The following is a 24494-nucleotide window of genomic DNA, read 5'->3' on the forward strand; positions in this document are numbered from 1 at the left end:
TTATCAAATACTGTCCTTATCCTTGGTGATAATGGAATTTTCTATCTGTGAATACTTCAAAATAACTGACTACAGCATGTTTCTACTTTGGATTTGTAAGCTAAAATTTTATGGTATCATGAATACAAAATTAGTGGTATGTTGGACATTAAGTACAATAAAACAGACCTGCAAAATTAGGTATGAGAAATTGTCATTTAACTTGATGTATAATTACATAATTTTGGCATAGTTTTCTTTTTTATGTTAATTTTCTCTTTTGATTGTATGAAATTATTTTTCAACAAAAAAGAATAAAAGAGCCTACTGCAAATACTTACACTCATTGTCACATTTTTAGATACCATATGAATAAAACCATTAACATACATAAGAAACAAATGTTGATTCTTTTTATCTTCCCAAGTATTTCTCATTTTACTTCAGCTAAAACAAATTTCAAAATATTCATTCTTTAAGAGGTCAGTGAATTCCAATCAGTCGGTGATTCTATAAATGCTTTCTATTCCATAAGGAGCTAATTCTATAGGACAACTAAAAACAGTTTTAAATCCATAATTGGAAACTTGCATTTTTCTTTGATTTCTAAGTCAGCATGTTGATGGTAGTTGGGGCTTTATGTAAATTTTGTCATCAACTAGACACATAAAATCCGATTCTGTGGTCACTGCATGTGGCATTTGCCATAAAGTGATCCTTCTGGATGCCAGAGCTGTTTGAAGATGTCTCCACTATAAGGAGCAGGATCTTCAGTCAACAATGACCAAAATACCCTCATTTACATTTGAAAAGATTTTTCACCTATAAAAGCTTTGACTTCTGTGTCTCTCAAGGAATATTTTTCCTTTATTTTTCATTTCCAGGGATTGATTGTGCTTGTTTGCAGAAAGCTTACCTATCATAAAATGGTGAATCTAATAGGAACAAAATTAGAGATATATCAGTACCTCTTCCCTTTGGCTTCCACATGTATCTGAACCATGTGTATATGCACCTATACACATGTCCACATGCATCTGCACCCGTGTGCCCATGTAGTTTCATATACATGCGTACCCACACACATGAATATGTGAATGCACACATGAAAGATACCCAGACACACATACAGGTGTATAAAAAAAGAACAGTCCATAAATTTAATGATAGAAATGAAAACAAAATCAGTGAAACAAAGTTCCGATTGTTTGAAAAGGTAGAACAAATGGACAAAAGCTTAATTAAAGCAAGAAAAGAGGAGCAAAGTCTGAAACTAATATATCAAAATGAAAAGGAGACATTACCAAGATACCAATAAAATTCAGAAAATACCTGAGAACACAATATGAAACCTATTGCCAAAATAGAAATATTTACAGAAATAAATACCTTTCTAAAAAATACTAAGCTCTGATACCAAACTAACAATACAACAAGCAATGCAACTGAAGCAGTAATAAGCTCTCCCATAAATAAGTAAATAAATTAATAAACAAAAGTTTCAGGACTAGAAAAAATTACTTTTGAATTCTATCAGAAAAATAATGAAAACAATATGAACATTTGCTATATCACACATAAACTAGAAACAATAAATAATTTCAATTTTTTTTGCAAAGCTTAAAATACCTACCTTCCAAAAGCAGAGAAACACACAATAACAGCGGAAAAAGGAAAGCATAGGCCACTCCATCTGGATTCCATAAAGTACAATATTCTTAGCGAAAATAATTTAAAAACAGAAGAGAATGATAATTCTCCATGATCTAGTAAGTTGCATTCTATTGGTATAAGGATGAATCAACAGTTCAAAAGCCAAAGTGTAACACTGCATATAAATAGACACAGGACACAATCACATGATTCCTTCAGTAGACCATCAATAGCCTTTCGACAAAATACAGCATAGTTTCATCAACAAATCCAAGAATGTAGGAAGAAAAGAAACAATATTAGAATAAGAGATATAAAACAAAATGCAGTTACTCTTAGTATAAATGGGAGAAAATTAAAATCATTCTGCTGAAATCAAGAGTAGGACCAAATATACAATTTCTTCATTCCTAATATAAATCCTGAGGTCATAACTAGAAATAAAAATAAGATAACAGAAAAAAGTAAAATGTATAAAATAGAAATAGAGGCTGTTTGTTGGTGGTGCACACATTTAATCTCAGCACTTGGTAAGCAGAAGTAAGTGGATCTCTTTTAGTTCACGGCTACCATGGTCTACAGAGTGAGATTCAGAACAGCCAGGACTACACATTGAAACCTTGTATGAGTAACTAAATCAAACCAAAAACAAAAATGAAAAAAGTAGAAATAGTGGATACCAGTTTATCTTTATTTGTAGATGGTATGATCTTGTTTGTTAAAGAACCTAAGTGTTCTACATTAGAAGATATGCAGATTTTCAGAAAATTAGCCTAATAGAAAAATCAACAATCAAGCATCAATAATTTTCCTTTACACTTACAATAGACATGCTCAGAATAAAATTAGGGAAACAATCTAATTCAAATTAGTTTCCCTCCCCTCCTCAATAAAAGAATGTAAAAATCCTTACACTGAAAAGTTTGAAACATAAAGGGTGGAAGATGAATAAACTAAAGTGTAGATGAACCTATATAACTTGTATTGTCATAATTAACATTGTAGAAATGACAATCTTGCTAAAAACAATCTACACATTCAATATAATCAGCTCTTAAATTTAAATGATATTATTAAAAAGCAAAGAAAAAGTCAATGATAAAATCCATATGGAACCAAAAAAAAGAGCCAAATAGCTAATGAAATCTAGAGCAAAAGAACAATGCTGAGGATATCAGCATCCCTGCTTCAAGTTATACAGTCTACAGAGCTATAAAAACAAAACAGAAAGACATTAATAGATCCAGATAATTGAAGATCCATATAAACCAGGCAACTATAGCTACAAGATTTATATAGAGATACTAGGAGATTATATTGGAAGTTATTTAGAAGCATGTAGAAGCATAAAACTAGATCACAGTATCTCAGACTTACAGAAACCTGTTTCTATTCTATTCAAAATAGAATTTTAAGCTCCTGCTATAAAGCCTGAAGCTTAGAAGTTATTCCAAATCTCGGCATAGGTAAGAACTCTGTGAAAATTATGAAGTAGCTTAGGAAATCATATTGTTGCTAAATGGAACCACATGACCTTTAAAATTTTTATAGTACAGAAGAAACAGTCCCCAAAAGAAATGCTCTGCAAAATGATTTTAAAAATAGTTTCTTGCTCTGCCATCACCAAAAAAAGCTTCCTTCTCAGTAGATTGGAACAAATACAGTGAACCACAATTGGACAATGTGACCTTGGAACACTCAGACCTAAATAGGATGCCTCTATCAAGTACCCTTCCATCACACAGCGAGGAGCACTGACGAAGAGGAGGAAGAAATATTGTAAGAGTCAGAGGGGATGGAGGACACCAAGGAAACAAGCCATTTTGGATATAGCAGGGCTGAGACACATCAAAGTCACAACACTGTGATAGCATGTACAGTCTCTCTGGACAGGTCTTAGCTGGATGTGGTTGCAAAACTAAGAAGGAAAGTAGACACAGACCCTACACTACGCAAGAACATATCCCCAATTAACAACTGCCTGTAAAGAAAAAAATGTGTTTTTTAACAAAGTTCTCATGGGTATACACACCACACATAGGGGTAGGCCCCATGCCCAGTCATAGTTGACCAGCACAAAATAAACTCTTTTGGGGTTTGTTTTGTTTTGTTTATTTTGATTTTATTTGATTTTTTTTGTCTCTATGTAATATGTTATTTTTTTGCTCAAGATGGATATTTCACTTAAATATTACAGTAAATATTTACATTTCTTTATAAGATTTGAGTGTGTATGTCTGTATCTATATGAGTTTCTCATGCTTTTTCTTGTTTCTATGGTTTTTCTATGTGTTTGGTCCTATTCAGAATTGTCATTATTTTATAATTTTCCTTTTTCTTTTTCTTTTTTATGTATTCATTTTTGTTTTGTAACTAAAAAGAGATGTGGATTATATTGGTGATGAGGTCTGAAAGAATATGAAGTATTGGGGTATGGAAAACCATAATCAGAATATATTAAATAAAAATATTTTTAATTGAGTATTATTGCATAAAATATCTCTCAATTTAAAAATCTCCTACATAGATAGATGATAGATAGATAGATAGATAGATAGATAGATAGATAGATAGATAGATAGATAGATAGATGTTACAGAAGGAGAGGGTCCCCTTGTTTGTACAAACCACCTGACTAGCTTACACCCAAAAGAACTACATAGAAACTATATTAATTAAAACACTGCTTGGCCCATTAGCTATAGTTTCTTATTGGCTAATTCTTACATCTTAATTTAACCCATTTCTATTAGTCTGTGTATCGTCACATGACTGTGGCTTACTGGCGAGATTCCAACTAGCATCCGTCTCAGGCAGAAGATCCATGGCTTCTCTCACTTTGCTTTCTTCCTCTGAGAATCCAGTTCTGTTTTACCCACCTACCTAAGTTCTGCCCTGTCAGTCAAAAGTAATTTCTTTATTCATCAACCAATGTAAAGAATACACAAACAGAAGGACCTCCTACACCATTTCCCCTTTTCTGGTTAAACAAAAAGGAAGGCTTTGACTTTAACATAGTAAAATTACATATAACAAAACAGGTATCAAATAAGAGTTACAGTTACAATATCTATATCTACTTTTTATCACAACTGAGAAAAACTATAACTATAAATTCTTCAATTTCATCAAAGAATCCAGAAGGGTATAATATTACCTAAGTAAACAGGAAGTGCATTATAAGCAACTTCCAAAACTCTAGAGATGACAGAGAAATTATGCTGCCTACACAGTTACCCAAAGTTCTTCTATAACATTGGGGCATCCATCTTCAGCCTTTGGCCCATGCTATCCTGCAGACTTTTTCCTGAAGTAAGAGATTTTAAAGACAGTTCAGTCACTTTCTTTAGAATGCTGCAGAATGTCTCACAGAGTTTTTCATGAAGCAGGAAACTCGAAGGATCATCTCACCTTTAGGCAAGTTTAGCAATCATCTGTCTGCAGGTTTCTTGTCCAGTTTATGCAACAGTCCAGGCAAGAACAATTTCTTTCCCAAATGGCTAACCAACTCCATAAGGAGCCTCTTTGATACTCATCTTCCTCAAGAAGTAGCTTGGTGCTGCCAGGAGCAGATGTGTCTCATTGTCATGAAAAGCCCTGAGTTGTTAAAACATTTTAAATGCCTTATTCTGTAGTCTTTGAAAGACATGAAGAATGCCTATCTGAAATAAATCTATGCCCATTTAGAAACTTGACTGTTATACATGATTATCTATTAACCTATATTTCTTAATTATGCATGACATTTTTAAATGAACTATACAGATACTATACCTTAATCACAGGCAGAAAGATACGTATGACAAGATTCATCTTAATTTTGCATAAATAAACCAAGATCCATACCAATGCAAATTATTCATATCTATATCATATTCCCCTTTAAGTGTAAAAGAACATTTATAAACAGTATTTGAGAATATGGGTGCAGTTTTTTCTCTCCAAACTGCTTACTGCTGTATGAGGATGCTGTTATTCAGGTCTTTAATAGTGTATCCTTTGTGCTGGGCTCATCTCAGTCAGCAGTTGAGTGAAGCAATTTTTTGAGGTTGTTCACGGCCACCTTTCAGGTGGGCCTTGGTCCATGAAACCATATTTGTGTAGAAGCAATCCACAGGTTCTCATCTTCTGTGAAATCAAAAGAAGAACCTCTTTTCCAAAGAACCAAATCCTTAGACCCTAATTTTGAAATCAAGATACCTTTATAATATACATGCTGGTTTAGCTTAGCAGCCCATACAATGAAATATCTCTCTGTACTTAGCTTCTTCACAGTGAAAAAAATTCAAAAATTATTCAAAAATAATATGAAAATTCAAATTCTCAGTGAATTTTTCATTTTTATGTGGCTTATTTTTCTTTACTTCCTTTAATCTATGATTATCTGTATTCTGTCTCTTTAAAGACTTTACCCTTTTTTAAAGTATTAACTTTGTTTTATGACTCTCTATATGCTTTTGTTTTCTATCCCAAGCCTACATAAACCCATCCAACATGTGACTCATTTAGAGGTCCTTTATGTCTGGATCTGTCCTATTATAAATCTGTAACTCTTTACAATATAGGAATACTTCTTGAAATGCTAAGCACTTCTTAAAATCTTAAGTCACACCGTTGACCTGTTTATTGGTGAGAGTGGACTGTTGCAGTCTCCTACTATTAGTGTGTGGGTTTGATGTGAGATTTTAGTAATGTTTCTTTTACATATGTTGGTGCTCTTGTGTTAGGGCCAAAGATGTTCAGGATTGAGATTATATCTTGATGGATTGTTTCTGTTAACTGTATAAAGTGTCCTTCACCATCTCTTCTGATTGAAATCTATTTTGTTAAATATTAGGATAGCTACACCCACTTGTTTCTTACATAAATTTACTTTAAAAACCTTTCCCATCCCTTTACTCTGAGGTAGTGTCTGTCTTTAAGGTTGAGGTATGTTTCTTGTATACAGCAGAAATGTAGATCTTATTTTCATATCTATTCTCTTAGTCTGTTTCTTTTTATACGTACATTGTGTCCATTGATATTCAGAGATATGAATGACCAGTGGTTGCTAATTCCAGTTACTTTTCGGTAGTAGTGTTTGTGTGTGTCCCTTTTTTGGGTTATGCTGGTGGGGGGTTATCAGTTGCCTCTATTTTCCTAGATGCAGTTAGCTTCCTTGTGTTGGCATTTTACTTCTAGTACTTTCTATATGGCTGGATCTGTGGATATGTATTATTTAAATCTATTTTTCGTCATGGAATATGTTGTTATTCCATTGATGTCGCTTGAAAGTTTTGCTAGGTATAGATGTCTGGGCTTGCATCTGTGGTCTCTTAGTGCATCTATCCAGGACCTTCTGGCTTTCATGATTCCCATTGAGAAGTCAGGGGACTTCCTGCTATCCAGCTAGAAAAGCTGAGGAGGTTGGACAAGGGTCCTGGGGTTTTGTCTTCCTCTGGGGGTTCTAGAGGTTGGGCTGTGCCACCACGGTAGCTGTTCTCTCACCTCTTAACTCTCCTAAGGATTGATGAAAGCTGTGTTTCAGAGTTCCACTGAGGTTTCAGGAGAATAGGTGGAAACACTGAACGTTTTGTAGAATAATCTTTCTATACACAAGCAATACATTATATTTTACTGGTTAAATTATTGAATATTATCTAAGGTAAAAGGTATGAGTAAATTTTGAGCAACAATTTGCTTAGCACAGTGAAACTACTTTATAAAAAGTAATATTTCTATACTAGTATCTATTTTTATCAACCACTCCTTAAGTGTTCCTTTAATTTTCCAGTCCTACAAATTTCAGTTGTGATAATTATAGGATTTCTCATGTAATTAGTGAAAATTTGTGTATATATACTAGTGCTATTTTGGTCATAAAATACTATATATTCTTTTGTGAGTGTTAATACATTATGCTTATTAATTTTGAATCTTTGATTTTTAATTTTCATTTTTTCAATAATTTTACATTTCAATGAATCTATACCCTATACATATTTAAAGGTCCATAATAGAATCCTTTTCTGATGATTGTACCAGACATTTGTAAAAAGATCAGATTATATTTACAATTCCAGTTGTTTTCCTTATTGAACATATGTGCAAATACATCAACCAACCTCACATATTTCCCCTAATGGTCACATGACATCTTCTGACACTTGCTTATAACCTTACTTACTACATATAATCGTTCTGTGCTATATTAATTTCATATATACTATTTTATCTTATGGCCCTTTTTAGTTTTTAATCATATAACATGTGAGTAACATCAAATTCAAGCTATATTTTGAATGAATTATATACAAAATGAACCAATCACTAAAGGAGTAAATTATATGAGAAGACAGTTGAAAGAGAATAGATACATTTTTGTCAATAAATTCATTTAAAATTTTTCATTTTTCTTAACCTTCAGGGATATGCAAATCAATATTACATTGAGATTTTATTTCATCTCAGCCTGGAATGTCTTTCTTCAAATAAGCAAACAAGAACAAATGCTTCTAAAATTCCAGAGGGAAATCATAACATTCAAAGTTGCTGACTAGAATGCAAATATCTTTAGCTTCTGTAGAAATCTGTTTGGAATCATTTACAAATCTAAAATCAAAATATTTTATCTTCCTGCCCAAACAAGGTTTATCTGAAGGACACTAATAACACTCATGATTATTGTAACAGTATTTATAGTAGACAAGTTCTTGAATTAGATTAGAGATCCATAAAAATAAAGAAAATATGACATCAGTATACAATGTAGTGTCTGTCAGGAGAAGGAACATAAGAAAAATTAATGGACTATTGCATATGGTCAAAAAATTTATACAGTTGGTAGAAAATATCATTGTAGGCCCCATCAATTGTTGCATTGAATATACAACAGTATTTTTTTTTCAAAATAAATGTAGTAAGTATGTTTTTGAGAATATTTGCATCCTTCCCAGGTTTTATATTTGCATGATAAAAAAATTTTATAGTAGATCAAGGAAAAAATTATGTTTTGCCTCTACTAAAAGTGAATTTATGAAACATATACCTAACGTCTTCTCCAAATTCTTAGGTCATACTCTTTCAAATATTTAATTTTCAATCTTTAAAAAATTACTTCCCATTTATCCTCTTTTCCAATTTTTCTAAAGTAGTAACTAGATTGTGCATAACTCCATTTTTATAATTATTCTTTTAAAATATTGTATTTTCATTAAATCATTTAACATTTTATATAAACTCTTTTGATCATATTCACCCTCCCCCAATTCCCCTCAGATCGCAGGTCAATTTCACCCTCCATACACAATCAATTAGTGTCATCATTTTTCAAAATATTTTTCCATTAGTCCATGTGTTCCTGCCCATATTCTCCTGAGTATAGATCTGTCCTATAATGTTTTAATTAGACATATGACTTAGCATACAAAGTAACTGATTTTATTATATATATACTAGAATAATTGTTCTAATTCATCTCCTGTCACCATTGTCTTCCTAACCCCTCTATGAAGCCCTGTTTCTGTAATTCCTAAATACAAGTAATCTGTCCTTCTGCTCCTATGACAAATATATCTTATTATGCCATCTTTACTTTCCCTACAAATCCTCTTTCTTTTGGAACTGGAAATCACAAGTAAATTCAAAATACAACCATTGTACAATTTCTGAAATATTTACATAATGATATGCACATATGTAAATAATTGTATTTTGTCTCATGTATTTCTTATATAATCATTTTTAATAAGGTCTACATAGTGATAGTTTCTTTTGTACAGTAGTTTTTGCAGGTTGTGGAAGATTCTTTCCTCATCTTGTTAGTTTTTAGTTGCTGCTGTTATGTGGAGGCCCCAAATTATGAGCTTATCGCCACTTTGACCAAAGCTAAGAGTTAGAAATTACGTCTGTTCCTTTAAGGTTATTGCCTGTTTCTATATCAACAAAGGTTCCACCTGATTTGGATCAGAGAATTTCTGCTCTCTCAAGGTTATTGTCAACACGTGTGGCTAATCCCCAGACCTTGTATTTCAGGAATAGAGAAGTAGATATGTTCCTTCCTAAAATGAAAATGTAAGGATCCAATTACATTCCTACTCCCTTAAGGAGACAATAAGGGATTCCACCCAGAGAGTGGTTTGCCTACAGAATGTGTTGGATAGGGTGCGAGCATTATTTGTCTTTTTCAAGCAGCAAAATGTTTTCTTAAGAAAGTAGCCTGCAACCATCATTGGTATGTTCATTTCCTTCTGTCAGTTTTTCTTGTACTCCTACCTTTTGGGGTCAGGTGTATTTTAAGCAATTGGAAATTAAACACGGGCAATTTCAAAATTTACTGGAACTCCCTCCTGATACTATAACGTTTTCTGTTATATTATTTTTACTCATGTATTCTTCCTCTTTACTATTTTTCTAATTCCCATACCCCTACCCTCGCAAGTGGTAGTTTTGACAAACCTGATCTCCAACACAATTTCTACTTAGCACCAAATGCCAAGCCAGAGCCAGCACGAATAATCTTTATATCAACTTTAAAACATCTGAAATTAAGAATTAAATATATTCCATTGCTTGGGAATAGGAGAAAGAAGATTTGACTTAAGGCCAACTAACCAGGAGAAATATTTTCAATTTTGGTAAATAAATAATGCATTTAATTCAGATTCAAGAATCATAATATAGTGTTCTGTAGTGACTAATTAAAATTAACAGTACAAAGAAGCTTAGCAAAGCCGAAAAACAAAAATATTGATACATTTATCTGGCCTACAAACAGATTTCTGTTAGTTACCTAATGTGGATTCTCTTTATTATTATTATTATTATTAAAAATTTTCACCTCCTCCCCTCCTCGCATTTCCCTCCCCTCTCTTCTCCCCCACCCCCACCCTCTCCAGTCCAAAGAGCAAACAGGATTCCTTGCCCTGTGGTAAATCTAAGGTCCTCCCCTCTCCATCCAGGTCTAGGAAGATGAGCAACCAAACAGACTAGGCTCCCACAAAGCCACAACATGCAGTAGAATCAAAACCCAGTGCCATTGTCCTTGGCTTCTCAGTCAACCCTCCTTGTCAGCCACATTCAGAGAGTCAGGTTTGATCACATGCTTCATCAGTCCCAGTCTAGCTGGCCTTGGTGAGCTCCCTTTAGATCAGCCCCACCGTCACAATGGGTGGGCGCACGCCTCTCCTGACTTCCTTGCTCAGGTTCTCCCTCCTTCTGTGCCTCATATGGACCTTGGGAGCTCAGTCCAGTGCTCCAATGTGGGTCTCTGTCTCTATTCCCATACCTAAGAGATGCCCTATCATACTACAAAAGCATTTGTTCAACTATGTTCATAGGAACATTATTTGTAATGGCCAGAACCTGGAAACAACCTACATGCCCCTCAATGGAAGAATGGATAAAGAAAGTGTGGAATATTTACACATTAGAGTACTATTCAGTGGTAAAAAACAATGACTTCTTGAATTTTTCACGCAAATGAATGGAAAAATAAAACACTATCCTGAGTGAGGTAACCCAGACCCAAAAAGATGACTATGGTATGTACTCACTCATTAGTGGATTCTAGCCATAAATAAAGGACATTGAGCCTATAGTTTGTGATCCTAGAGAAGCTAAATAGGAAGGTGAACCCAAAGAAAAACATGTAATCCTCCTGGATATTGAAAGTAGACAAGATTACCAGTCAAAAATTGAAAGCTTGGGGGTAGGAATGGGGTGGGTGTAAGGGGAAGTGGGGAGAGAGAAGTGAGAAGGAGAGGCTGGGAAGAGCTTGGGGGAATGAGACTGTTGGGTTGAAGAAAGAGTGGATATGGGAGCAGGGAAGTATAAATCTTAATTAACGGAGTCATTTTAGGGTTGGCAAGAGACTGAACTCTAGAGGGGTTCCCAGGTGTCCAAGTAGATGTCCCTAGCTTGTTCCTTGAGCAGCTGAGGAGAGGGCACCTGAACTGGCCCTATCCTATAGCCACATCTTCAATATCTTGCATATCACCATAGAATCCTAATGTGGATTCTTACAACCAAATATAGGTCTTTTGTATGAACACTGATTGGTTTTAATTGTTTTACCATCTCTCCATCCCTCAATGCCTTCAGACTTGTAGCATATCTTGGCAAAATATTAAAAGACATACAACTTATGGAACTGTTAGTACCTGTATCTCTAATTCCAGAAGATCTATTGCCCTCTGTGTACACATGAACCCAGAGGGTCACATATGCATATGAACTATGAAAAAAAAATTAAATCTTTGAAACTAATGTAACTTAAAATAACATTGACATCATCTAATATTGGGGGATAAATGATCAATGAATATGCATTAAAGCCTAAAAAATATGACTGAGATTAATTAAGGAAAATATAATAAATATGGTGCTATCCATACTTATAAAAACCTACTTCTTTTTGGGTTTTGAAGACAGAATTTTGCTTTTGCTTTGTAGCCTGTCCTAGAACTAGCTTTTGTAGACCAGGCTAGCCTTGAACTCACAGAGATCTGCCTGCCTCTCCTTCCCAAGTGCCGGGACTACTACTATATGGAAAAAATCTACTTTGTTAACTTGGTATTCTGTATACTCAAGAAAGATCTTGAGCAATCATACTTTTGGCATAGAAGTAGTGAGTTCATTAAATATTTAGAATTCAAAGTAAAAGAATAAGTAGAGAGACTTATAAATCAATAGAAAGTAATCACAGAAGGAAAGAAGGCCATCTGGCTTCTGCAGGAAGTGAAGACATACTTTTGTCTTCTGGGCTTAAAAGTCAGGATGATTTAATTTATATAAATAAATAAATGTAACACATCATATTCATTAACTTAGGAGGAGACACAATATATAATCATTTTAATTGATACTGAAAAGATAACTAACAAAGATTAGAAATCCTTCATGATAAATGTTTAAGAAACTTTAAGAATAGATAGACTATACCTCACAATAATAAGGGTTACTTGAAACAATCTTATATTCAGCATTCTATTAAATGGAGACAAAACAAGAGAGTTTCTTCTAAAAGTCAAAAGTGGGACAAGAATGTCCACTATTGCTTCTCTTACTAGATAGTGTACATGAAATCTTAGCGACAGCAACTGAACAACAGAAAGGAAAAGAAGGGATTAAAAATAGGAAGTGAGCCAGGCAGTGGTGGAGCATTCCAGGACAGGTTCCAAATCTACAGGGAAACCCTGTCTTCAAAAACAAACAAAAGAAGAAGAAGAAGAAGAAGAAGGAAAAGAAGAAGAAGAAGAAGAAGAAGAAGAAGAAGAAGAAGAAGAAGAAGAAGAAGAAGAAGAAGAAGAAGAAGAAGAAAAAGTAAATAAGAGACCCTGTCACAAATAAGGTGAAAGGATAGGAGTGTGGCATTAAAAGTTGTCCTCTGTCAAACACAAACACACATACACACATACACACAACCTGGATATGACTATACTCACACATATGTACACGTGCAAACATTCACAAAGCACACGTAAATAACAAATAAAAAATGAAAAGCAAAAACTACAAGAAATCACAAATGCACAATTTATAGCCCTACGTCGAAAGCTTTAGTTAAACTCCATTGGTTTAGCAGTTTGTTTCCTTGTTTTTCAGTAAATTAATTTCTTTTCTTTTCATTACTATTTCAGTTATAGAAGAAGTATTAAGTTGTTAAAGAACTGAGTTCTTTATCTCAGCAGGAAATAAGTTTATTTCCAAAATATGTCAGTAGAACATAGGGTTTATACATTATTCTCCCAACCCTGTCATTAGCAGGCATTACTTATCTGAATATCCATACATAATTTCTCATGATATTTTGAAGCTATTTCTGTGATGTGATTACAGATCAAATAGTTTTTATCATGTATTTGAAAAATTCTCCAGCTTAAAAGAACCTATGTATTTCAGGGCTTGTTATTTGTTTATGAATTTGCATAAAGTATAATATATTTCTAAAAGCATATATATATATATATATCAGTCTTTGATTACATTCACAAATATTATCCCAATATAGCAGGCAAAAAGGGGTGATGCAATTTTCTTTTTCTAATATTTAGTAAGCTTGTGGTTGGAAAGGATTAAGGTGTTTTGCTACAAGTAATTTTTTGTAGACAAGTAATCTCAGTTTATTATTGCAATGACGTTCTATTATTCATTTTAAAAAATTATCTATTTGTATTTTACATTTCATCAATGAAAAAACCAAATATCTACAATTGCATATATTTGGTAGATGGGACTTTATGCTAAGGAAAATGATAAATTTTTCATAAATACAGCTCAGTATAAGTGAGGGGAGAGGGAGGGTATTGGGAGAAGGGGAGGAAGTGGAAATTCTTTAAATAAATAAATAAGGAAAACAAAATAAAAAAATAATTGAAATAGTCCACAATAGACAAGAATCGAGTACAATAAATGTTTCTTTATTAGAGGTAGAAAAAAATGTATAGATCCCTTAACATTTGTGTAGTAAATAATTTGTTTGACTCTTTCATCTGATTTCAACTTAAAGAAATTTTTGTCTTTATTTCTAAGTAAACTATTTTGTTTTATCACATGTGTGAGTTTCAGTCAGTGTTTCTTTGGTAAACTAGAACATAGTGTTTTTGAAAATATTGATAGGTAAATTGTAACTATGATCCCTAAATTTTGAAAAATATAAAAATTATTTATAACAATGAAGACATATAAATAGAAAAAGATTCTCTCACCACAGAAATTAAAGTTTTGTCATTTTCTGAGGTATAGAAAAAATAACCTTACAGATATTACAAAAATCAAATGACAAAAATACATTTTTCTGTTTAAGTTATGCATCTTACTATTTCTTTGGCTTTAATATTGCATATTATATTTTACTTATTATATTAGGACATAGTTATATGGCAGATAAAATGCTTACCTTCCTTAGCTTTATAAACATATTTACATTTACTAAAACTTTAAATAATAGGAAGAAATTCTTAGAAAGCTTCTCAAACAACCCCATTTTTCATCAGATAGAAATGATAAATGATTCACCCCCAATCTTTTATATCAGTTTCTAATCTACGTGTAGAGCCGCAGAAATGAAAGCCTATTCCACATTGTCTGAAGGCCAGAGAGTTTGTGCATACTCTAAGTGGTTTATTGTAGCTATATATTCCCCTTTCCCTTTTCAGAGTGGATTCAATAATCTACCATTTATCCTATCATATCTGTATCTCCCTTTTCTATTTTCAAAGCAAGAACTCTGAATCTGATTCCATTGCTCAGTTTTTAAGACAATTACCAATAACAACTTGTAACCAACCCCTCTAAATAATGACAAATATATGTGAGCCATTGAATGACCAAAAACCAACCATCTCACCTCTTAGGGATTAGGGATATGGGTGTTATGTTATATTTTTAAATTTACTTCCTGTTGTCTGGGGATAATAGCAACTTCAGGGGCTCCTGAAAAGAAAAAAAATTGAATTAATTGTCAAGTCCAGGGAGAGTTAGCTTTATTATTTTTTGTGCAGTCTCTTTGTGATCGGAAAGTTCAGGGCTTGACTCAGGGCCTGGCTAGAGCTATCAATTAGGCTGTATCATCTCAGCTATCTACCTCAAAACTGTGTTCTGAGCACTGTGTACCAAAGCAGAAAGCTAAGTGGTGTTTTTAAACTTAGTGGTGTTATCATAGTCCTGGAGAAATTGTCTTTATGGGGTCCCATCCTCCTTTTGGAAACTTCAAAGGTTAATCAAGCTCATAGTTCACTGTAGAAAATTGATAGAAACTCAAACCGAAATTCAAGTGCAGGAAGGTAGATAAAACCTTTTACGAAATAGCTAGAACTTCATACAACCATCAATATCAATATAATATATATACACATATAAAATTTGAGATATTTGTACCTTAAGAAAAGTTGTTAAAGAGTCAATATAAAACCAGAAGATTAAAAGAATAGTGGTAATAAAATAGTTCTTTTTTTCTCAAAGTTTATTAAAATACAAAAGTCTCCATTTCCACCCCTTCTCCCAACACCCTCCCACTCTCCCCACTCCCTCCCCTCCTCCCTCTCCATCCCCAAGAGCAGTCAGGGTCTCCCGCCCTGTGGGAAGTTCAAGCTCCTCCTCCCTCCCTCCAGGTCCAGAAAGGTGAGCATCCAAACAGACTGGATCCCAGAAATCCAGTATATGCAGGGGAAACAAGTCCCAGTGTCATTGCCAATGGCTTTTCAGAAAGACTCCAGGCCAGCCACATTCAGAGAATCCGACCTCATTCAGAGAATCTGGCTGGATCACGTGCTAGCTCAGTCCCAGTCAACTGGCCTTGGTGAACTCTCATTAGATCAGTCCCCTTGTATCAGTGGGTGATCGCACCCCTCGTGGTCCTGATTTCCTTTTTCATGTTCTTCCTACTTCTGCTCCTCATTTGGACCTTGGGGGACTCAGTCTGGTGCTCCAATGTGGGTCTCAGGCTGTATTGCCATCCATCGTCAGATGAAGGTTCCCTCTGATCTTGCCTTCCTTGCTCATGTTCTCTTTCCTTCTGCTTTTTGTTTGGACCTAGGGAGTTAAGTCCAGTGTTCCAATGTGGGTCTCCGTCTCCATCTCCATCCATCGCCAGATGAAGGATCTATGGTGATAAGCAAAATATTCATCAGTATGGTTAAGGGCCAAGGCCAGTTCAGGCACCCTCTCCTCTGTCCAGAGAACAATCTGGGGATCTCTCCTTGGACCTGGGATCCCATTTATAATCAAGTCTCTAGTAAATCCTAAACTGACTCCCTTAGTTGAGATATATTCTTCCCTGATCCCATATCTATCCTTCCTCCCTCCCCCATCCCAGTCCCCCGAGCATTCCCCATTCCTCCCCTGCTCCCTTCTCTCTAACCCTCTCCCCTTCCAGCAACCCTCCCACCCCCCCATGCACCCGAGGTTACCTGGGAGTCTTGTCTATTTCCAATCTCCAGGAGGAAAACTACCTGAATTTTCTTCAGGTTCACCCTCCTATCCAGCTTCTCAAGGATCTCGAATAATAGGCTCAAAGACCTTTAATTATGGCTAGAATCCACTTATGAGTGAATACATACCATATTCCTCTTTTTGGGTCTGGCTTACCTGACTCAGTAATGCGTTTTCTTTTATTATTATTATTATTATTATTATTATTATTATTATTATTATTATAGTTCTTAAATATTTGTTTTCCTTGAGTCCTTTATCGGGTGACTCTTACATGAGAGAGAGAGAGATTTGATATTTTACTTTAATAAACATGGTTTGGTTTAGAGAAAGAGAGAGACATACTCTAACATGAAAGTCAGTTTTAATCTTTCTGAACTGGTACCACAAAAATACCATTTTTATTGTATGTCTATAGAGAACAGCAGAAACAAACATTTGGGATGATTTATGAAATTTTAACCTTCTGTAAATGTAATATACAGAACAGGCCAATGTACTTATTTCCTTGGGACATATTTTATTGGTTATTTTATTTTTTTAAAAAAAGAACAAACTATCTCTTTTTCATTATACATACCAATTCCAAATTCCAACTCCCATCCCTTCTTCCATTCCCTTCATTAACACCCTCAAACTAACTCCATCCACTACACATTGCTCTGGAGAAGGTCCAAGACCCACCCTACTATGACTAGGCTAAAAAAGGTATCAATCTAAAGTGAATAATTTACCAAAAAAACAAAAACAAAAAAAAAACCAAACAAGAACAACAAAAAAACAGTACAAGCAGCAGGGATAAATCCTGGTGCCAATGCCAATGGTGCCTCAGTCTACCCCAGCCATGCAGCTGTCAACCACATTCATAAGGATTAGTTTGGACCTATGCTTGTTTCTTCCCTGTCCAGCTGGAGTTCATGAGCTCCCATTAGCTCAGGTAGACTGTTTCAGTGGGTGTACCGTTCATGGTCTTGACCTCTTTGTTTATATTCTCAATCCCCCCTCTCTTTAGCTGGACTTTGGGGGCTCATTCCAGTGCTCTGATATGGGTTTTGAACATTTTTTTTTTCCTGGATGATTTGTCCTTTTTCATTTTCTTTACGTGCCTCATTTGTCTAATGGTCTTCAGAGTCCCGAAAAGACAAAAACAAAACCCTTCTCCAACCTTAATTTTGGGGAAATTCTCTTTTGGCAAGTTATTTATAAACAAATGAAAAGCATTTGTTAGTTTAATAGGTTAGTTTAGATTAAATGGCCATGCTGTCTGATGAACTATCGTCTCTTGTAATTATGAGGTGTCTCTTGTTCAAATTGAATCTTTTTTAAAATTTGGTGGTGTCCATAATGTTATAATTTAGGAAAAGTGGCACGTGAGAGAAAGACAGCATGTTACAGAGCTCAGAGGGAGGGATTTGTTTTTATTGAGGGAAAGTAAATGAGAAAAGGGGGAGAGGGGAGAATGGCCTCTGGAGACAGAAGAGAAGAGAGAAGACAGTAGAGGGAGATAAAAACAGAGAGAGAGAGAGAGACAGAGAGACAGAGACACAGAGAGACAGAGACACAGAGAGAAAAGAGGGAGGAATGGTGGGAGTTGGGCAGGAACCTTAAAAGGAATATGTTGAATGCACACAGGTAGTATTCTTAGTGATTACAACTGAGGATGTGTACCCCAATGTTAGACCTAAACAGATGCTTTAATTATAACATTCTGTCCATTTTATTTATTATAAAAGGTGAGTAGTTAGAAAGGGGTAGTTAGAAAGGGGTGAGGCAGGGATGAGGATGCCATCTTCTCAAGACTATTTCCTGCCATCTTGGGAGTATTGTTTATCTTTGGGGAACCTGGGAAAGCTGGTATCCAGATCCTGGAGTATCAGGCTGTTTCACTTCACTATCCAGGCTCTGAGGAACCATCAGGGCACTGCTTGGTCCTGGCAAAATATGTTTGAGGTGGATCCAAGTCAACTCCTTAGGACCTAAAGCACCTGATCCTTTCCCCTCACCACAGCATCATTCAGATTTGTTTGATAGTCTTGTGCCTCAAGCTCTATGACCAAGATCTGGTGGTCCTGCAACAAAAGCCGATTAGGAATGGTCCAGTAAGAGCAAGGCGGTGTAAACAATTACATAGTTCCCATGAATGAGAAAGAGAAGAACTAAGGGTCTGCAATTCCTAGCATCCTAGTAATTCAGAGACGGTCAATTTCGAGACAGGCACATGTCGTCCAGTGGATCATCAGGAAAGGGTTTGGGCCAAGGTCTCTGAGTCTGAGAGATACACAGTTACCTGGTACTAAGACCTCAAGAAAAGCCAGAAGAGGAAGAGAAGATTGTGTCAACAAAGGTAGCCTAACATCCAGGGTGTAACATGAGGGTCCGGCTTGTTGGGGTTTCTGTTCCCGCCCAGTACCCCACAGCCAGCAAGTCCCAGAGAAAATCAATCACACAGAGATCTCTATAAGTTATAAAGCTGATTGGCCCATTAGGTCAGGCTACTTATTAGCTCTTATAACTTATGTTACCCCATTATCCTTATCTACGTTAGCCACATGGCTCAGTACCTTTTCCAGCGGGGCAACTTACATCTTTCCTCTCTGGTGGTCTGGGCAGAACTGTGGAGGGAGTTTCCTGCTTTCCAGAATACCCCCAATCTCTTTGCTCCACCTCTACTTCCTGTCTGGCTTTCCCGCCTATACTGACTGCCTGGCCAATCAGCGTTTTATTAAAATATGATTGACAGAATGCAGAAAATTCTCCCACACCACCAGGGGAATGGTCAGAAGCAAGTAGGCCTTCCAGAGACTCATTTGACAATATTGAAGGGAAGTGGAAGCCACGAGAGAGCAAGAAAGCAGATTTGTTGCAAGTGGAAAAGAACAGATCTGTTGAGGGTGGAGGAGGTAGGTAAGGACCCAGTGTTGATTATTGTTCAGTGAGTTCTGCCACTGAGCAAACATGCCGCATGCAACAGAGAACAGGGTGACTGGGAGAATGTTGCAAAGCTCCAGTAAAATAACAGGATATAGAGTACCAGGATTCTTTGGTGGTCTTATTCCCGTGAATGAGGCAGAACACGATCCACTGGCTTTTTATCAAGAAAGGAGGACCAGAAAAGAGAAGAAGAAGAAGAAAAAGAAAAAGAAAAAGAAAAAGAAAAAAAAGGAAAAGAAAAAGAAAGCATAACCTGCACAGTGATCTGTCAATCAAGAGTCAGGGACCGAAGAGCCTGAGGGTTCGAGTAATAAGACTGGCACAGGCATCCCAGTGGGTAGTCATACAAAGGGCTGGGGCAAAAGGCTCTGAGCCAGAAAGAGTCCTAGTTGCCTGGTACTAGGATTTATTAAAGCAAAATATGAGAAATAACGTTTGAGAAACTAGATGAGTCCTCACTCATGTGAAATAGCCCAAGGTAGGGGTAAGAGGAGTGGCTCACCAGGTTCGAGGATTCTGATGTACCTTAAACGTCTTGTGGGCAGAAGAAAGTGCCAGAAAGGAGAAAGTGCCAGAAGAGCCTTTCCTTTTCAGGGAATCAATGTAGTTTAGAGAAAGCAGCATGAAGCATGAGAAAGAATGACACCATACTTCAGAGTTCGGGTGGAAGTGTTTGTTTGTTTGTTTGTTTGCTTGTTTGTCTTTTCCAGAAAAGGTTTCTCAGACAAGTCTCTTTGTAGTTTTGTTCCCTGTCCTGGAACTGTCTCTTGTAGACCAGGCTGGGCTTGAACTCGCAAATATCTGCCTGCCTCTGCACCCTTAGTGCTGGGATTAAAGGCGTTTGTCACCACTGCCCGGAAGAGGGTTTTTTTGGGGGGGGGCAAAGCGTATGGGAGTAGGGGTGAGGGGAGACCAGTCTCTGTGGACAGAAGAAAGAAGAGAGGAGAGAGAGAGAGAGAGAGAGAGAGAGAGAGAGAGAGAGAGAGAGAGAGGCAAGACCCATAAAAGAGAACACTGAATGTGCACAGGTTTAGTGACTATAGCTGAGAACATGAACCCCAAGGTCAGAGCAGTGTAGATGCTTGAATATAAACACATAGCATTTCTTCTCCTGTGAAAACAAAAGCAAAACTCTTTCTTCAACATAATATATGCCCTGGTTTCCATTTTGGGATTAATACATCTTTAAAGTATGTTTGCTGATTTAATTCCTTAGTTTTTTCTACTATTCAATGTCTTTCCACAACTGTCATTTCTTTTTATTAGTATTTAGAAAATTGAAAGTTAATAAAGCATTTTGAAATCTATTACTGGGTTTCTTTATCATCACTTTCTGCTTATTTACCATATGCATTGGAGCTTGATTTGATCTTTCTATAACTGCCTGATCTGTAGGATTGTGTCTTATACCTGTTATATATTTCATATAATAATAAGCAAAAAACTGTTTTACTATCTTAGAGACATATGTTTTAGCATTGTCTGTTTTTATTTGTACAGGTATACCCATGATGACCATAACTTTAAGCAAATGTGTGATTACCAAATCAGCCTTTTCTCAAACTCAAAGCAGTTGCTCATTGAATACCTGAATAGAATCAATGGTATGGTATACATATTTTAGTTTTTTAAATTCTACAAAATGAAACACATCTATCTGCCAGATTTCATTCCTTTGAGTACTCTTTGTGTTATTTCCTACAGGTAGTGATATTTAATTGTATAAAGAACAAGTAGGATACTTCCTTATAATTTCCTTGGCTTGTTGCCATGTAATAGAAAAGTCTTTTTATTAAAGTTTTGTTATTCCTATGATTTTTTTTATGAAATTCTGGGACCTTGAGCATATTTCCATTCAGGATAGTAAAATTAGGTTTACCTAGACCTCAGCACCTATCAGATTGCATACTCTTAGACCCTTTACCTGTATCAGTTATGGGTTCCAAACAGGTCCATAAATCTGAGCACAATGTAGTTTGTTACTTATTCATTCTTACTGAAGTTTTGTCATTATTGTACTTGTAAATCTTGAAAGTAGGTTACTGTTATAGGTTGCAAGAGATGTAGCTGAGTTATTATAATAATTTTTCTTCTCCTCCAGAAGCAAGAGAAGTACATTCCAGTATAATGAACACTAATCAATAGGGGTCGATCTATTTGTGTACTAGGTTGACTTCTTCATGCTCTGTAAAATAAGTGAGTAGTGTCCTCAGTTATAAGACCTTTTATTGAGCTTATGGTGAGTTACCAATAGCCTTAGCAATATTTGTCATGTTTTGGTGTACCTCTTCAAAATGATTTGGTCAATGACTCAACAAGAATTAACACATTACTAAAGATAATATATTTTACATCAGTCATAAACTATCTTTAGTATATTAGTCAAAGTTAAAGATAAATATTCATAACTTGAGTAGTATCTACTATTTTCATATTGTCTAATTAACTATCAATAAAATCTAATGTATTTGAAGGTCTGATTTATTTTCTTTTGTCTAGTTGTAACCAAGTGTTGTTGATATAATAAAATAGTCCCAACATAGCTCAGAATGGAATATAATAAAGATTTCTTTATTTAAGGGTAGACTCATAGATAAGGACTCCTCTGCCTTCATGAGGAACAGGAACTGAATCCAGCATCCAAGGGGCTGTGCACATTTTTACATCTGTATGTATAGTACATTTGACAAAGCCCAAAGTGGGACCATATCATAAAGGATATTGGCTGAAGGAGTTCACCCAACAAAGAAGTTTAATTCCATTAATTCAAATCTTACTTTTCTCCCATTTCTCATTTATATTTTTTCTTGAAGTAAATAAAGAGAAACTAATCTATCTATCTATATATAATTATGTTTCAATTGTTATTTAAGTCTAAGGAGAATATTATATGTCTAGGATTCTAAATTGACAATTTTATTAATATTATATAATTCTGAAGCAATAAAAATATTAATTTTTCAATTAATTTATGGATGTAATAAGGTTGAATTTTGCCTCTTGGTTTTGTGAAAGAATTAATTTAATGCAGAGAGATGTATTTTGTCTTAGAGGCTTAACCTCCTATATTAAACTTATTGCTATTCAAGTCAACTAAGCAAAATATAAATGCTCTTCTCATGAGCTGGGTATCATTTGCATTAGTCAAATCAAAAAGTAAATGTGACTCTTGAAGAATTTACAGAATCAATTAACTGAACAAACCATGCAAATTCTCTAAAGATAGAAATTATAAATACTTACATTGAGTTCAGTTAAATTCATAATAAGAGCTTGCTATAACATAATAATTATATAATTTTATTATCCATGACTGGTGTTTTAATATAACCTACCAACTTCATTTACTTTGGGCATCAAATGAGATAATTGTAAAATTGACTTTCCTAATTACTTGATTTTTAATAATTAAAATTACATGTATTTTTAAAATCACTGTTATTATTAACACATATTCTAGACATCTCAAATATGAGGAGTGAATTTTTTCTAAAATACTCAAATCTAAATATTTCATTATTAATTTTTCCAAGTTTACTAATTTAAACATAGATCATCAAATCCTGTGCATATGAAATATTTTATAAAGATAGCTATGTAACTGTAGTGTTTGGGCTGCAATAACACTTATTTTAAAAAAAAATGAATCCTCTCTCAGCAGCGGTGAAGCAAGCCTTTTATTCCTGCAATGAGGCGGATCTTCTCTGTGAATTCGATACCAGCCTGATCAACAAAGTAAATTCTTTCAGGACAATCAGGGCTACACAAAAAAATCCTGTGTCAAATAACAAAGCAAAAACAAAAACAGAATCCTCACCCAGGATTTTAATATATGAGGAAATTTAGAGTCAGTATCTGTAAGCGCGCACACACATGCACACACACACACTTGTACAATAAATACACCACCACTTTTCCTTGTACTATGCTTTCCACTTTGTTCCTCAAGCTTCTAGTTGCTAACCTTTACAAATGAACAAATTAAAGGAAATCATATGCCAATTCCGTTCTCAAAGTACATAAGTGCTTTCTCATTTAGCAAACCATAACTAGAGCTCGCTGGAGAGGAGGTAATTTGAATATTTAAGTAGTCCTTGAGTCTTCATCATGACGGAGAGTATGCCATCACAGATTGTGTGAATTGGGGACTTGAATAAATTTATTTTTATTTTTTTAGCTCTTCTATGGTACTTGCTCAGCAATTAGCAAGTACCCTTTGCCTCCTGCAGACATTCAGATTATCAAGTGGCTTTGAACCTTGATTTCAAAAAAAACTTCTCCAATATACTAATGTCTAAATAGTATAGCAATCCCATAGGTCAAAAATATTTGTGAGTAAATCTTACTAATAATAGAATATTTGTGTGTGATTTCAGGCAACATACACATGATCACTTTCAGTTATAAAAAAGTTGTTTCTACATGTATGATTTATTTTACTTCATTGATCATTGGAGTACTTACTGTAACACTGAGTCCAATGAAAAAGAAGCATCTCAGAAAGAGATGCTGGAATAGGTGAGTTCAGCTCACTGACAGAGAAAATGTAACAACCCAGAAGCTCAGCTTCTAACCACAGGAAATCAAACAGAGAAAACAGTTATTGAAAGCAGCTGAACAATGGCAGCAACCTTATTACACATACAGAAAGAGGCGGTATGGTTTGCAGTATACAGCTTTAGCTTATGTGAGTAGCAATGGTCTCTGTAGGTGGACTTTCTTATGTCGTAAATATATGGAGTGAGGAAAGAGAAATTCTGGACATTTTGAAAAAACAATGTCACCTCCAGACGTAAACAACAGGTGGGTTTTGCAGCACTTTGAAATTTATCCCCGGGTTAGAGATAAGCCAGGGTTCTTAGCTGGGTTGGCGACATAATTTGTTCATATCAACAACATATATTTGTACAAGACTTTACACACTCTCGGCTTTCTCCACTTCTCACAAAATAAGGGTTAATAAAAGTTGTTATTCATTGATTAAACTCAATTTCATCTAATGATTAAACCAGCCCATTTTT

This window comes from Myodes glareolus, chromosome 5 (genome assembly GCF_982192425.1).
Source record: "Myodes glareolus chromosome 5, mMyoGla1.1, whole genome shotgun sequence".
NCBI lineage: Eukaryota > Metazoa > Chordata > Mammalia > Rodentia > Cricetidae > Myodes > Myodes glareolus.